Raw genomic sequence first — 16,342 nt, 5'->3', positions numbered from 1 at the left:
ACTGGGATTAAAGGTGAAGACCACCATTTAAGCTTTAGTAACATTTAAAAAAATCCTTGGATTTAATTACTGCATTGATGTAAATTAAATAAAAGTTAAGACGCTGGGATCATTGCTGAAGAGGAAGCAGAAAGATTGTAAGAGCCAGAGGATCAGGAAGTTTGATGGGATACTATGTTTCCTAGTAACATCAGGGATACTATGTCTCCTAGGAACATCAGGGATACTATGTTTCCTAGGAACATCAGGGATACTATGTTTCCTAGGAACATCAGGGATACTATGTTTCCTAGGAACATCAGGGATACTATGTTTCCTAGGAACATCAGGGATACTATGTTTCCTAGTAACATCAGGGATACTATGTTTCCTAGGAACATCAGGGATACTATGTTTCCTAGGAACATCAGGGATACTATGTTTCCTAGGAACATCAGGGATACTATGTTTCCTAGGAACATCAGGGATACTATGTTTCCTAGGAACATCAGGGATACTATGTTTCCTAGGAACATCAGGGATACTATGTTTCCTAGGAACATCAGGGATACTATGTTTCCTAGGAACATCAGGGATACTATGTTTCCTAGTAACATCAGGGATACTATGTTTCCTAGTAACATCAGGGATACTATGTTTCCTAGTAACATCAGGGATACTATGTTTCCTAGTAACATCAGGGATACTATGTTTCCTAGTAACATCAGGGATACTATGTTTCCTAGTAACATCAGGGATACTATGTTTCCTAGGAACATCAGGGATACTATGTTTCCTAGTAACATCAGGGATACTATGTTTCCTAGTAACATCAGGGATACTATGTTTCCTAGTAACATCAGGGATACTATGTTTCTTAGGAACATCAGGGATACTATGTTTCCTAGGAACATCAGGAATACTATGTTTCCTAGGAACATCAGGGATACTATGTTTCCTAGGAACATCAGGGATACTATGTTTCCTAGGAACATCAGGGATACTATGTTTCCTAGTAACATCAGGGATACTATGTCTCCTAGGAACATCAGGGATACTATGTCTCCTAGTAACATCAGGGATACTATGTTTCCTAGTAACATCAGGGATACTATGTTTCCTAGTAACATCAGGGATACTATGTTTCCTAGGAACATCAGGGATACTATGTTTCCTAGTAACATCAGGGATACTATGTTTCCTAGGAACATCAGAAGCTACACTATGTCTCACCAACATGGTGGTCTAAACAGGAGCTGAACAAGGACAACAGTAAACACACTAATGAGGACCGGGAAGCCTAACAGGTCCCAACCCTACACAGAGAACTACAGGCAACTAAGGAATCCCAGAGTGGGAGAAACAGACTTCCCCAGGGAAAAGCACACCCACTGACTATCCAGTACCAAATGGATAATGCCAGCCCTGACAGTAAGAGTGCCATATAACAGGCTGAGCAGGTTATATTAGGGATATATATATATATATATATATATATATATATATACACACACACACACACACACACACATGCATGTAACAAAAAGAAATGGAAAAACCTGCATTTTTTAAAAAAAGAGAACAAGGAGGTACTGGCATATGGGGGGGGGGTTGAAGGGAGAAAGGGAAGGAGGAAATTATAATCTCAAAAGAAGGAAACAAAATTATTTGAGACAGGGTCTCTATGCTAGCCTTGGCTGTCCTGGAAGTCTCTATGTAGATCAGGCTGAACTAGAACTCACAGAGATCCACCTTCTTCTGCCTCCCAAGAGCCAGGACTAAGAATGTGCACCACCACCCACCACCAAATCTCTTATTCACTTACTGTGCTGGGAACTCAGCGTGAGTCCTGCTTTAGGAGACAAGTCTGAGAGTTCCTGAGGCAGTGGTCAGATGAGAGCAGAGAGGGTTAGACAAGTGAGACAATTTGCTTCGGGCAGTGGCTTGACTTAAAGAAAAAAATCTGTTTTCTTAAGATGGACCTGATGAGCCGGGCGTGGTGGCGCACGCCTTTAATCCCAGTACTCCGGAGGCAGAGGCAGGCGGATTTCTGAGTTCGAGGCCAGCCTGGTCTACAAAGTGAGTTCCAGGACAGCCAGAGCTACACAGAGAAACCCTGTCTCGAAAAACCACAAAAAAAAAAAAAAAAAAAAAAAAGATGGACCTGATGATACATGACTGAATGCTAGAACACAGAAGGCTGAGGATGGACAGTCAGTTCTGGGACAACCTGGGCAACAAGGCAAGACTCTGTCTCAAACAAAGCCAAAACCAAAACAAAGCTCAAACCAAAACAAAGCCAAAAGACTCACTACCACAAACATGGAGGGTTTTCTTTCCTAAGTTACAAGTTAGTGGATGACTTGTCTATGGTAGGGTTAATGAGCATGTGTGTTCTAGCCTTTTCCTTCAGCATGTCTCCTCAATACAATGGGACATTACAGACATTTTCAAGGCATTAACAGTGTGCTGGCTAGCTTTATGTCAACTTGATGCAAATGTCAGTCAGGAGGGAACCTCAATTGAGAAAATACCTCCATGAGATCTAGCTGTAAGGCATTTTCTAAACTAGTGATTGATGGGGAGCAACCAGCTCACTGTGGGCGGTGCCATCCCTAGGCTGGTGGTCCTGGATTCTATAAGTTTGCTGAAAGGACCCTGATATAGCTGTCTCTTGTGAGACTAGGCCGGGGCCTAGCAAACAGATAAGTAGATGCTCACAGTCAACTATTGGATGGATCACAGAGCCCCCAATGGAGAAGCTAGAGAAAGTATCCAAGGAGCTAAAGAGATCTGCAACCCTGTAGGTGCAACAACATTATGAACTAACCAGTACCCCGGAGCTCTTGACTCTAGCTGCATATGTATCAAAAGATGGCCTAGTCGGCCATCACTGGAAAGAGAGGCCCATTGGACACGCACACTTTATATGCCCCAGTACAGGGGAACGCCAGGGCCAAAAAATGGGAATGGGTGGGTAAGGAATTGCGGGGGAGGGTATGGGGGACTTTTGGAATAGCATTGGAAATGTAATTGAGGAAAATACGTAATAATAATAAAAAAAAAGAATGAAAGCAGGCTGAAGCCGGGCGTGGTGGCACACGCCTTTAATCCCAGCACTCGGGAGGCAGAGGCAGGTGGATTTCTGAGTTCGAGGCCAGCCTGGTCTACAGAGTGAGTTCCAGGACAGCCAGGGCTATAGAGAAACCCTGTCTTGAAAAAAACCAAAAAAAAAAAAAAAAAAAAAAAGCAGGCTGAGCAAGTTGTGGAGAGCAAGCCAGGAAGCAGCACCCTTCCATGGCCTCTGCATCCACTCCTACCTCCAGGTTCCTGCCCCATTTGATTCCTGTCCTGACATCTTTCAGGGATGAACAGTGATTGTGGAAGTGCAAACCAAATAAACCCTGTCCTCCCAAGTTGCTTTTGGTCATGGTGTTTCATCGAAGCTATAGTAACTCTAACTAAGACAAACAGTATAGGGGAGAAGGGGACGTTATCTACCTCTGTCATCTACCAGGAATGTAAAAGATGTCTTAGAAAAGCCCATGCATTTTCCCTATATAGAGTGGACATAGACAGGACAATTATTACCTAAGTGGGACACTTTGGGAAGAGAAGGCAGCCATTGTGAACAGCTTACAGAGGGATGCCAGCTATAGACCAGCAGTGCCCTAGGTAACATGGTGCATCTCACTTTATTAAATTATGTCACACAAACCATCTATTTCATTGTGTGCCTCATATGAGAATTTGAATAAAAATGCCATTACAGAATGTAAATCTGGCAGAGTTCCATGTTGACTTGTAGTTCTAATGTCAGACAAAAAAATAGTCAAAAATCTTCTTTTGAAGGTCCATCCACTTTCTTTTCCAGTCACGGTGTTTTAAGTTCTTCTCCTGAACCATGGCGAGGCTCATTTGTTACCTTTAGTGATTTACTCCTCGATCCACTGGCTGTTGATTTACATTTTCGAGTATATCAAACTTTGTCAGGGTCCTGAAGTTCAGCCTAAAACATTCTGGAATGAATTTTAGGCCTCATCCATCCTAGGGACTTTAAAACCAACACAGATTCACGAAAGTAGAAAGTGCTTAGTGAACCTGACAGATTAGCAAATTTTCTCCTTCTGTGTACTGGAATTGAAACCTAAAACAAAAGCTGAGCATAGTGGTGCACACCTTTAGTCCCAGCACTTGGGAGGCTGAGACAACTGGATCTCTATGAGTTAGAGGCTAGTCTGGTTTACATAGTGAGTTCTAGGACATCCAGAGCTATGCAGAGAGACCCTGCAACAAACTAACAAAAAGAAGCTGACACTGGACCTCCGGACCTAAGCTCACTGCTTTAGCTAGCCTGACTTGTGGTACCCAAGCATTCGGGCTCCTTGGGTCTCCACAGACTCATACTGGGATTAAAGGTATGCACCACTGTACTGGCTGGTTTTGTGTTGACTTGACACAAGCTGGAGTTATCACAGAGAAAGGAGCGTCAGTTGAGAAAATGCCTCTATGAGATCCAGCTGTAAGGCATTTTCTCAATTAGTGATCAAGAGGGGAGGGTCCATTGTGGGTGGTGCCATCCCTGGGCTGGTAGTCTTAGGTTCTATAAGAAAGCAGGCTGAGCAAGCCAGGGGAAGCAAGCCAGTAACATCTCTCCATGCCCTCTGCATCAGCTCCTGCTTCCTGCCTGCCCTGTGTGAGTTCCAGTCCTGACTTCCTTTGGTGATGAACAGCAGTATGGAGGTGTGAGCTGAATAAACCCCTTCCTCCACAACTGCTTCTTGGTCATGATGCTTGTGCAGGAATTGAAACCCTAAGGCACTCACCCTACCCAGATTTTTTATGTGGGTTCTGGGGATCCAAACGCAGGTCCTCACATTTGTTCAGTGAACTCATCACTGACAGAGCTCAGTCTCTAACCCCTCACACGTTCATACCTGTCTCCTAACACCACATCTAAGTCTCTTTAAGGAGGACACCTGAGCTACGTTCCCAGGCCCCTTCTTCTCATCCTCACCTCTCATCTACTCAAAACCAGCTCTGAGAGCGTGTTTATCAAGTTTGGAACAAACTCACTTCGGCACAGTTCAGTTTCAGGAAGAACAATATACTTTGTTACAAGAGCAGAGCCCTCTGGGCTCTGAGGACACTGCTGCACTCTCTTGTACTGTGATTGCTTCTCTTAGGTGTAGGAGCTATCAAGAAGGACAGAGTTTTCCTCAACTTCGGGGACCCGACTTTAAAAGTTGTTTCTAGATGGTGTGTATAATGGTGACAGCTCAAGTGTTATAAAAGTATAAAAGGCACAGGGAAGGCTGGGACGGGTTGTAATGATTTTAGAAGCACGAATCACAGAAGTAAAACTGGATGCTCCCTGAGCCTCTGTGACTCAGCGTCTGGCTGTGCAGTTACAATAGGGCCATTATTTGTCTCTTGAAAATGGGTCTCAAGGGGGTTCCAAAAGAGATTGTTTCTTGAATAGAGAAGTTGCTTAATAAATATTCATTGGGTTTGAAAGCAGAGGCCCTCATTTACGAGCCTCACCAGCATGAAGATTTGCTCACTGGATGTGCTGTGGGTTTCTGGTGTGGGTGGCAAGAGCAAGATGGGTTTGTGTCTTACATCCAAGACTCACAGGCAAATGAATTAGATAGCTCCTCAAACTTTGGATGCGATTCTATAATGAAGTAACCTGGAGCTGAGACATCTTCAATCTAGATCCTGTCCCCTAAGCACTTCCTACTTCACTTTTGCTTTTATGTTACATTGTTATTTTAAAACAGTACATTTGTTGCATAGAAAGGTTAACTGGAGAGGGAAACTCCATTTTTTTGTGGCTACAGGGAAGCTGTCAACCATGCAGGGGTTACCCGGGCTTCTGTAAGGGACCCCCCACCCCCACTACCACCACCACACTCTACAACTGATTCCTCAGGTGGAACTTCAGTGGAATTGAACTCAGGTTTGGGTGTAAGCCTTGTAAGCCTTGTAAGTTGCTTACATTGCCCCAGGGAAGGGATCTCAGAGCAACTTCTTCAGTGTCACTGACGGGCAGCTTCTCAGGAGGAAAGGGAGCAAGGGACAGATAGACAGACAGGAGAGACAAAAAGAATTTAGCATGGTGTGGTTGCTGAGTGGTAGGCAACAGCTCAGGCTGGTAAGGGGACATGGAACATCAGTGATGTCTATCTCATTCTAGTACTCTGACTGCTGGAAAGTTTTGGCTATTTAGCAAATCCGCTTCATAACTCTACATATGCACACTCTACATATTCTTCTGATGTGTAAATGATTCTAATTTAGAAGTTGGAATAAGTTCCTGGCAGGAGTTGACCTGTTTCTGCCTGCTCTGGATTCGATGTGCCAATGGCAACTGCCTCCCTGCGGAGTGAGATGGATGCCGATGCCAAATCTCAAGAGTTTGGAGCAGATCTAAGGTGAAGCAAGGACAGAGTTAAGCTGCTAAGCTAAATAAGAGGCCTGGGTGCTGAGGTCCTGAGTCCTTCGGGAAAGAGAGGCTTGCAGCTTAAAGACAGGCATGGGGGCAGGTGTTTGACCCTTTTCTGACCCTCCTGACTGCCACAGGGCTAACCGCTCCATGGGAAGCTGACGCCTTTACCAGGCTACCCTCCTACACTCAACCTAGCCCTGGTTCCTCAGAGCAAGGTCCCTGGCTCTCCCTGCAAGTGTCAGCCCATCCGAACAGACTTTGCTTTTACATTTTACTGTGTATTTATTTATTTTTGCAAAGAGGCTCTTCCGTGCCGCAAAACCTGGTTTGTAGCTGAGGGCAACCTTGAGCTTCTGACCCTTTTGCCTTTACCTCCGTTCTAGGACTGCAGATGTGGGGCACCACCCCGTGTTTTTGCAGCACTGGGGATTTGACCCAGGGCTTCACGCTTGCTGGGTGGCAAGCAGTCCACCAATTGAGCATTCTTCCTAGCTCCAGTCTAAAGCCCCATTGCCTCTTCTAATCCAAACGTCTTTCTTATTGTTTCCCATGGAACTCAGTCTGTACCAAGTGTCTTGACATAGGGCTAGGATTACAGCTGTGTGAGGATTACTGGGGGGACCCTACGGTTACTATCCTGTATGTTCTACTCTCAAAGGGTTGGGTTTGTAGACTAACCTATCTATATCTATAGGTTTTCTATGTGCTGTTTCTGGTATCCATGTCTGCTGATGTTCCTGGCACATCTTCCCACCCTTGAAGCAGAGTTAGGAATCTTTCATTTCTCAAAAAGAAGTCAAACTCCTTGTTCATCTACTAAACGACATTGGTGGATGGCATGGCCCCTCCCCAGGGACTTTTTCTAAAAATCAGTTAAAAATAAAAATTTATTTAAAATTATTATCAAAGAGTTAAAATACTAAGATTTGCCAGGCGGTGGTGGCGCACGCCTTTAATCCCAGCACTTGGGAGGCAGAGGCAGGCAGATTTCTAAGTTCAAGGCCAGCCTGGTCTACAAAGTGAGTTCCAGGACAGCCAGGGCTATACAGAGAAACCCTGTTTCGAAAAACCAAAAAAAAAAAAAAAAAAAAAAAAAAGCCAAACTAAGATTTATGCAGTACCGGCAGTCAACATGTAGAAGAATGAAAATTGATCCATTCTTATCTCCCTGTACAAAGCTCAAGTCCAAGTAGATCAAGGACCTACACATAAAACCAGATACACTGAACCTAATAGAAGAGAAAGTGGGGAAAAGCCTGGAATATATGGGCACAGGGGAAAATTTCCTGAACAGAACACCAGTGGCTTATGCTCTAATTGCAAGAACAATAGACAAATGGGACCTCATAAAATTGCAAAACTTCTGTAAGGCAAAGGACACTGTCAATAGGACAAAACGGCAACCAACAGATTGAGAAAATATCTTTACCAATCCTACATCTGATAGAGGGCTAATATCCAATATATACAGAGAACTCAAGAAGTTAGACTCCAGAGAACCATATAACTCATTAAAAAATGTGGAACAGAGCTAAACAGAGAATTCTCAACTAAGGAAACTTGAATGGCTGAGAAGAACCTAAAGAAATGATCAACATCCTTAGTCATCAGAGAAATGCAAATCAAAACAACCCTAAGATTCCACCTCACATCAGTCAGAATGGGTAAGTTCAAAAACTTAGGTGACAGCAGATGCTGGTGAGGATGTGGAGAAAGAAGAACACTCCTCCATTTCTGGTGGGATTGCAAGCTGGCACAGTCACTCTGGAAGTTGGTTTGATGGTTTCTCAGAAAATTGGTCATAGTATTACTTGAGGACCCAGCTATACCACTACTGGGCATGTACCCAGAAGATGTTCCAACATCTAATAAGGACACATGTTTCACTATGTTCATAGCAGCCATATTTATAATAGCCAGAAGCTGGAAACAACTCAGATGTCCCTCAACAGAGGAATGGATGCAGAAAATGTGGAACATTTTTACACAATGAGTACTACTCAGATATTAAAAACAATGACTTCATGAAATTCTTAGGCAAACGAATGGAACTATCATCTTGAGTGAGGCAACCCAGTCACAAAAGAACATACATGGTATGCATTCACTGATAAGTGGATATTAGCCCAAAAGCTAGGAATACCCAAGATACAATTCACAGACCGTATGAAGCCCAAGAGGAAGAAAGACCAAAGTGTGGATGCTTCAGTGCTTCTTAGAAGGGGGAACAAAATACTCACAGGAGGAAATATGGAGAGGTTTCAGTGGAGAAGAATTTCAGTATGTGACCTAGAGATTGTTTTTCTGTTATTTTGGTTAAGAATGTGGCTGCTTTTTGCCCTTGTCTGAAGAATCTGAGTGTCTTAGTCAGGGTTTCCATGCCTGCACAAACATCATGACCAAGAAGCAAGTTGGGGAGGAAAGGGTTTATTTGGCTTACACTTCCATACTGCTGTTCATCACCAAAGGAAGTCAGGACTGGAACTCAAGCAGGTCAGGAAGCAGGAGCTGATGCAGAGGCCATGGAGGGATGTTCTTTACTGGCTTGCTTCCACTGGCTTGCTCAGGTTGCTCTCTTATAGAACCCAAGACTACCAGCCCAGAGATGGCATCACCCACAAGGGGCCCTCCCCCCTTGATCACTAATTGAGAAAATGCCCCACAGTTGGATCTCATGGAGGCACTTCCCCAACTAAAGCTCCTTTCTCAGTTATAACTCCAGCCTGCATCAAGTTGACACATAAAACCAGCCAGTACACTGAGGTTAAGGTAAAGAGACTTATATTAATTGTATTGACCAAGAATGCTTCAAAAAAGCCCAGCAGAGATTTTCTTCTCTGATTTAGTCTCACAAAGAGCGTTTTGATCAAGGCTAGCAAACTTAAAAAGAAAAAATACAAGACGTATGGTTCAAAGAATAAAGGGGCACCAGGAATGGAGCTGACTCCTATGTTGGAGGAGATAAACAGATTAAGAGAGTGGTGACCTTAAAGCAAGATCCCATCCTACTAAGCTTATTGTTTATGCTTTTGTAGTTGATTTAGGAACTTGGCTATTGTTTTCATTTGTATTTTTAAAAGATTTATTTATTATATATAAGTACACTGTAGTTGTCTTCAGACACCCCAGAAGAGGGTATCAGATCATATTATAGATGGCTGTGAGCCACCATGTGGTTGCTGGGATTTGAATTCAGGACCTTTGGAAGAGCATTCAGTGTTCTCAACCACTGAGCCATCTCTCTAGCCCCAATCATTTGTATTTTTAATCTGAAATTAACTATAATCCAGAAACAGAGAGCACACTTGTGAACCAGATCTTGAGGCTGGAAGGTACAGGCTTTTGATTCAGATCTTGAGGAATAGTGGCCATGAAAAGCTTAGACCCAGGCATGGTGGCACACATTTTTAATCCCAAGAAACAGAGGCATGCAGATTTCTGAGTTCAAGGTGAGTTTACAGAGCAAGTTCCAGAACAGCCAAGCTTAGGCTATAAAAAAGAGTTGGGGGCTGGAGAGATGGCTCAGTGGGGAAGAGCACTGACTGCTCTTCCAAAGGTCCTGAGTTCAAATCCCAGTAACCACATGGTGGCTCACAACCATCCATAATGAGATCTGATGCCCTCTTCTGGTGTGCCTAAAAGACAGCTACAGTGTACTTACATATAATAAATAAACCTTTAAAAAAAAAAGAGTTGGAAGACAGAAATCTGAATATAATGTAATAAAAAAAGGAGGGCATGTTGCAGCTTTGTAAGCAGCAGAACTCGGCAGCTTTGACGTGTGGCTCTGGCTTTAGAGTCAAGAATACAGGGATTGCTGAGACAATTAATGCTGGTTAGCTGGAACTAAGAAATTAGTGGTGATTAAGAAGAGACCAGCATCACTGGGGTAAAATTTTCTGAGAAGTGTTTTCTGAGAGCACAAAGAAGTTGTGTTCTCATGTTATCTCAGAGATAGTCCAGATTGTATCTCATGTTACAGCTGGACTAGGTCATGTGTAAGAGTCACCCAGGTGGTACTGGTTTTGAAGGCATGAAAGGGTCATAGAGAGCAGCTGAGGCTTGGCACTATGGGAGGCCAGAGAAGGCCATTGATGAAGGTGCAGCCTCAGTTGCAGTTGATAGCGCAGGACTGAAGGGGCCATGCAAAGAAGTTAGGCACCATAAAGGGAGCCTATGAGAGGCTATTGGTGAAGCCTAGTTGTAGTGAGAAATCCTCGAATGTTAGAGATCTGAGTATCATGGGACGATCACCTGGAACAGCAGCAGCAATGGAGTGAAATCAACCAGAGCCTAGAGTACTGCAGAGGGCAGAGCTGCAGAAGTGACTCAAACCCTTGGAGGAGCCCAGAAGATCATATGTGGATCCCAGACATTGAAACAAGAAGCTGGGGCTGGTGAGATGGCTCAGTGGGTAAGAGCACCCGACTGCTCTTCCGAAGGTCCGAGGTTCAAATCCCAGCAACCACATGGTGGCTCACAACCATCCGTAACGAGATCTGGCGCCCTCTTCTGGAGTGTCTGAAGACAGCTGCAGTGTACTTACATATAATAAAAATAAATAAATCTTTAAAAAAAAAAAAAAAGAAACAAGAAGCTGTAACATTGAAACAAGAGGCTGTAACATTGAAACAAGAAGCTGTAACATTGAAACAAGAAGCTGTAACACTGAAACAAGAAGCTGTAACTTGAAACAAGAAGTGGTAACACTGAAACAAGAAGCTGTAACGTTGAAACAAGAAGTGGTAACACTGAAACAAGAAGCTGTAACATTGAAACAAGAAGTGGTAACACTGAAACAAGAAGCTGTAACATTGAAACAAGAAGCTGTACAGTTGAAGCTGCCTTGGAGACTCAGAGCTTTCCTGTTCTCCAACCTTCATAACTTTCATTTACCAACCCTAAAACATTTTCTTTTTACATCCTCAGAGCTTACATAAACGTTACAGTGTATTTCTATCCAATTATTCATCATGAGACACAGGTGGTTGGTAATTGGGAACAGTAACTAAGTGGAAGAATACAGAACGTTACATTGAAATCTGTTTTGTGGGTTTATCTCTTTTTTGAGTCTGGTAGCAAGGTAAACTGTCTTTCTCAGCTGGAAGTTTGGGAGAGTGAGGCCTGAGGCTGGATTTTACATGTGAAGAGAACGGAGAAGGCAATTAACTGAGAAACTCATCCTCAGTTATAAGTGTAAAGCCAAGTTTATGGATTTTATAGATTTTTTGTTGTTGTTGTTGGTTTTTCGAGACAGGGTTTCTCTGTGTAGCCCTGGCTGTCCTGGAACTCACTTTGTAGACCAGGCTGGCCTCGAACTCAGAAATCCGCCTGCCTCTGCCTCCCAAGTGCTGGGATTAAAGGCGTGTGCCACCACCGCCCAGCTAGATTTTTTTTTTAACTGTACTCAATAAATTTACAAAATCAATGCCAAGATAAAAACCATTTACCCAATAGTCTTAAAAGATTTCTTGAGAGCAGAGAGCAGAAAAATCATGGAGATAAAAGATTTAAGAGTGGAAAGCTGTAATGTAGAACCTTAGAGATAAGAGACTTAGGGACCATTTGCTTGTGTGGTAGCAGAAGCTGTTACAGTCTTTGAGAATGTGGAATTAAGTGTGCTGTCTTTGGCCATTGTGCTATACTGAGGCAAGACAGTGAGATTAAAAAAAAAAACAAAAAACTATGAGTCCAAGAAAGGAATTGAGTCTGAGGAGAGAAGCAGAAAAGGAGGTGAAAAGATGTTTGCACAGGGAGGGTGGGTAGCCAAGAGACAGAGAACTGTGCAGCCACCAGAGGTGAAGAGGACTACAGAGAACTCCACCCGAGGGAGGGTCCCGGCATCACATAGGACACAGGGGCACTGGGAAGCAGCTGGACTTAGGCAGTTTGTAGGGGAGATGAGGAAGTTCCAGGAAGGAGCTGAGAGGAGCCATGAGGCAGCAGAGGGGGTTAAGTGTCACAGTAATAAGAATTTCAATCTGGGGCATCTGGAGTGGAAACTTGAGGGTTCTTTGGAGAGTTAGTTGTGTTGGGTGGTATTTTGCTGGGACAAACACGTGAAGAGACATTTCATTGAAGTGGACACAGGTGAAAGGCTAAGGCAGACTCATGAAGGACCATTTATTTAGCTGAAGCAGACACAGGAGAAAGGATGTTCTGCTAGAGCAAGCACATGAAAGGACAGGTGGTGAGGGATGCTTTGCTATTGACACACATGTATTGCATTGTGTAGTTGAGCTGCATTGGTGAGACTCCATAGAGAGAAAAGCAGCAAAAGACGTCTGGTGGTCTGCTGCAGTTTCTGGCCACTTCTGTGAACTCGGGCTGATTGGCAGAGTGATGTCATCTGAGACAGCTAGTACATGCTGAGGTAAGACCTATGGAGACACGTGATGTTTGGAGGGTATAAATAGGACTTGACAGACAGTGACTAGGGCTGAGCTTGGCTTGTTTACGGGTCTTGAATCTTCACTGATCTTTGCTTCCCTAAGAGAGGCACAGGGGAGAACTTCTCTTGGCATCCCTCCAGGTCCCTTCTGCTGACTTGAGCAGAGGCTGAGGCCTGGCTGTCTCTACTAGGTAGTGCCACTGCTGCTGATTCATGTTTGCTATCCTGACTCTATTGAACTAGACTGCTGGTGCATCTGTGAAGTGTTTGTGAGTAGATGCAGCTGCTGTAACTGCTGATTTTTAGACAACACAGATGGAAGTTGCTCCATAGAACCTTTCTAAACAAATCCACTCCCCCCATATCCTTTCCTTTCCACTACCTCTGGTGGGTGGTGGGTTACAAGAGAGGTTAAAGCATTTAAGAACCACCATTAAAAGTACCCTTTGAAAAAATTAAAGTGACAGGCATCCCCAAGAGAACTGAGAGACTAGTCAGAGAGAAATGTCCCAGATCACAGAAGAGAGGTGTACCTTTCCACCTGATTGGGACCTGGTAGGGCAAGGAAGTTTCCTAACACATTGGAGTGGTTTTTGTAGTAAACATAGACAAAGCAGAGAACTCTGTAGTGACCCTTGACCACTAGAAGGGGAGAGACAAGTGGTTGGAGCAAGTAGAGGAGAAAACAGCTAGAGCGGTACATGTGTCTTAGTAAGTAGAACTGCCGATGTGGTGGGGCCCAAAGGTCGCAGAAGGGAGATGCTCACGCGGTGGGCAGCCAAAAAGCCAGAGCTGTGAGAGAACACTTCCTGAGTAGCTGAGGAGAGATGGACAGTTAGGTAAGTAGGGAAAAGGTAGCTAAAGATGCAGATTCTAGAATTAGATTTGGTGGTGGTGGGGAAGCCAACAGAAACAAATGATCTGTACATTTCTTTTTTTCTTTTTGTTTTTTCGAGACAGGGTTTCTTTGTGTATCCCTGGCTGTCCTGGAACTCACTTTGTAGACTAGGCTGGCCTCGAACTCAGAAATCCGTCTGCCTCTGCCTCCCAAGTGCTAGGATTAAAGGCGTGCGCCACCACGCCCACCGGGCTGACCAGTGCATTCCTAAGAGAGTCAGATCAGCAGCTTGGTGAGTTCTTTGGAAGGGAGCTCATTTCAGCCACTCCCAGATTTCAGCCCCAGATGAGTGAACACTGTGAATCTGCTCCATTGTAGAAGGGTGGGAAACGCCCACTCAGAGACGCTGGGCTGTTACCGCTGAGACACGTGGCAGGCCAATGCTGGGGAGCGTCTCAGTAGTCAAAGGTTTTCTCCATGCTCCCCACAGTGGTTCTTAATGAAAGACACAGTCCATGTTTATCCATACCGTTTATTGACTGTTCATTGTGGAGAATGAGTGCGTGCCCATTCCTCGGGATGGACCAGAGATTAAATACCTTTTGCAGGGAGGAATGTTTGGGAAGGGATGCTTATTGGCTAAGCCCTGAGGGCCTTTAGATAACTCGTTAGCATGGAGAACGCTTTTTTGGGTCACGTGACTGACATAGGGAGCATGGACGCGTGCTCCGGGTCAGGAATCTAGAAGGGAGCAGGGAGGCACCTACTGTCCTAGGTGTATACCTGGGTACCGGGGGGGTGGGGGGTGGGGGTGGGGGTGGGGGGGTGTCTCAGACTTGCTCTACCTCATCAAGTTTCCTGGTGTGGTCAACTGTCCTACAGGACATGATTACTCCTGGGTATGGTGGAGGAGAAAGTTTATTGTAGATATGAGGGAGACATAGCAAGAGGTAGACATGTCTGGGAGAGTCCAGAGTGGTCATGACCATGAACCAGGTGGGGAGAGGGGGAGGGGAAGGGAGAGAGGGAAGCCAAGTACAGCAGCCAAGAGGCCAAAAGAAGGGGCAAAGAGAGTGGGGAACCAATATGTCTGGATTATATAGGGAAGAGTCTCTAGTGGAAGAGCAGCTGGAGAGTTCAGGGTAGAGGACAGGGTGCCAGCCATGCCCTGTAACTGCTTTTCCAGAGGTACTGAGTTCAATTCCCAGCAACCACATGGTGGCTCACAACCATCTGCAATGGGATCCAATGTCCTCTTCTGGTGTCTGAAGATGGTGACAGTGTGCTCATATACATAAAATAAATAAATACATTTTTTTTTTTTTTTTTTTTGGTTTTTTTCGAGACAGGGTTTCTCTGTATAGTCCTGGCTGTCCTGGAACTCACTTTGTAGACCAGGCTGGCCTCGAACTCAGAAATCCGCCTGCCTCTGCCTCCCGAGTGCTGGGATTAAAGGCGTGCGCCACTACGCCCGGCAAATAAATACATTTTTAAAAAACAAAACGAAACCTAAAAACCCAATAGGTAGAGACTGAGGTGGAGTATGATTTATTTTGTATGCCTGGCCCTTTAAAGGATTCCTGAGGGCTGATCGACTGACTCTTTGGGAATACTTAGCCTAGTATTGCTTGACTCTATGACCTTTCATGTCTGTTGCCACTTAGACTCCTGGGAACAGGAGAAGATATAAAAAGCCAGTAGAAGCTGAGAGACGTTGAGTATGGTGGGAGGAGAAGACAGTTGATGCTGGAAGAGAGATTGAATAGGGCTGGAAAAGAGAAGAGATGGAGCGAAGTGGAGGTAGGCAGTTGGAGTGACTTGGGCTAGCACAGTGAGAGGACAGCTGAGCCAGAGGAGATGCTGTTAGGAGACAGGAGAACCCACACACAGAAATGCTGGGAGAATGTACAGGCCAGGTTGGTTTCCATACGTGCCTTGAACAGGCCAGTTAGCCACTTGTCCTGGGTTTGAAACTTAAAAGCTGCCAAGTTCTGTTGCCTGCCATATTCGGTGGGTGTTGGTTCCAGATCTTACCAGCTCCCAGAGTTTTCCATAACTGCGGATACCAACAAATCAAAGAAACTCATTCTAGCTGAACCTGAGGATGCCTGGCTAAGCAGGAGGGCAACAGGCTTCTAACAGAAACAGGATTGTGTTTCTTTGACAAAAAAACAAGACTCCATGGCAGGTTGGGGAACATTTTGCCTAACCTTGAGTAAATGCAGAGTTGAGACTATTGTTTAAATGGGCTGAGGGATTGAGCAGGAAAGAACAGAAAGAATGCGGGGATCTGTACCTGTTTGAGAAGAACATGGATTGATGTATTTAGCTATACCTCATTAGTTGACTTCCATTGAGAAAAATAGATTTTTTTCTAGACTATTGGGTAAGTATAAAACAATATTTTTTCACTTAAAGGATTTGGATCATCAACTTCCATCTGTGCACTTAGGGGTGGGGACAGCATTGTGCAGGTGAAGGGGGGGAAGTCAAGCATGGAGAATTATTGTCAATCAAAGCAGATTACAGGTGCAGGGGTGTGAAATCCGAGTTCCCTCTTAGTGGGCAGGAATAAAGAGAGTCTTAAGGGAGGATTATCCACCTCGGAATGTGATATGGGGCACTGGAGGCAGGAGGGCAACATGGAAGGAGTAATCTCACCTGGTTGTGTTGTTTTGAAGGA

The sequence above is a fragment of the Mus caroli genome, unplaced genomic scaffold (assembly GCF_978045245.1).
Source record: "Mus caroli unplaced genomic scaffold, Mus_caroli_1 scaffold_9, whole genome shotgun sequence".
Classification (NCBI taxonomy): Eukaryota; Metazoa; Chordata; class Mammalia; order Rodentia; family Muridae; genus Mus; species Mus caroli.
This window is presented reverse-complemented; position numbering follows the sequence as displayed.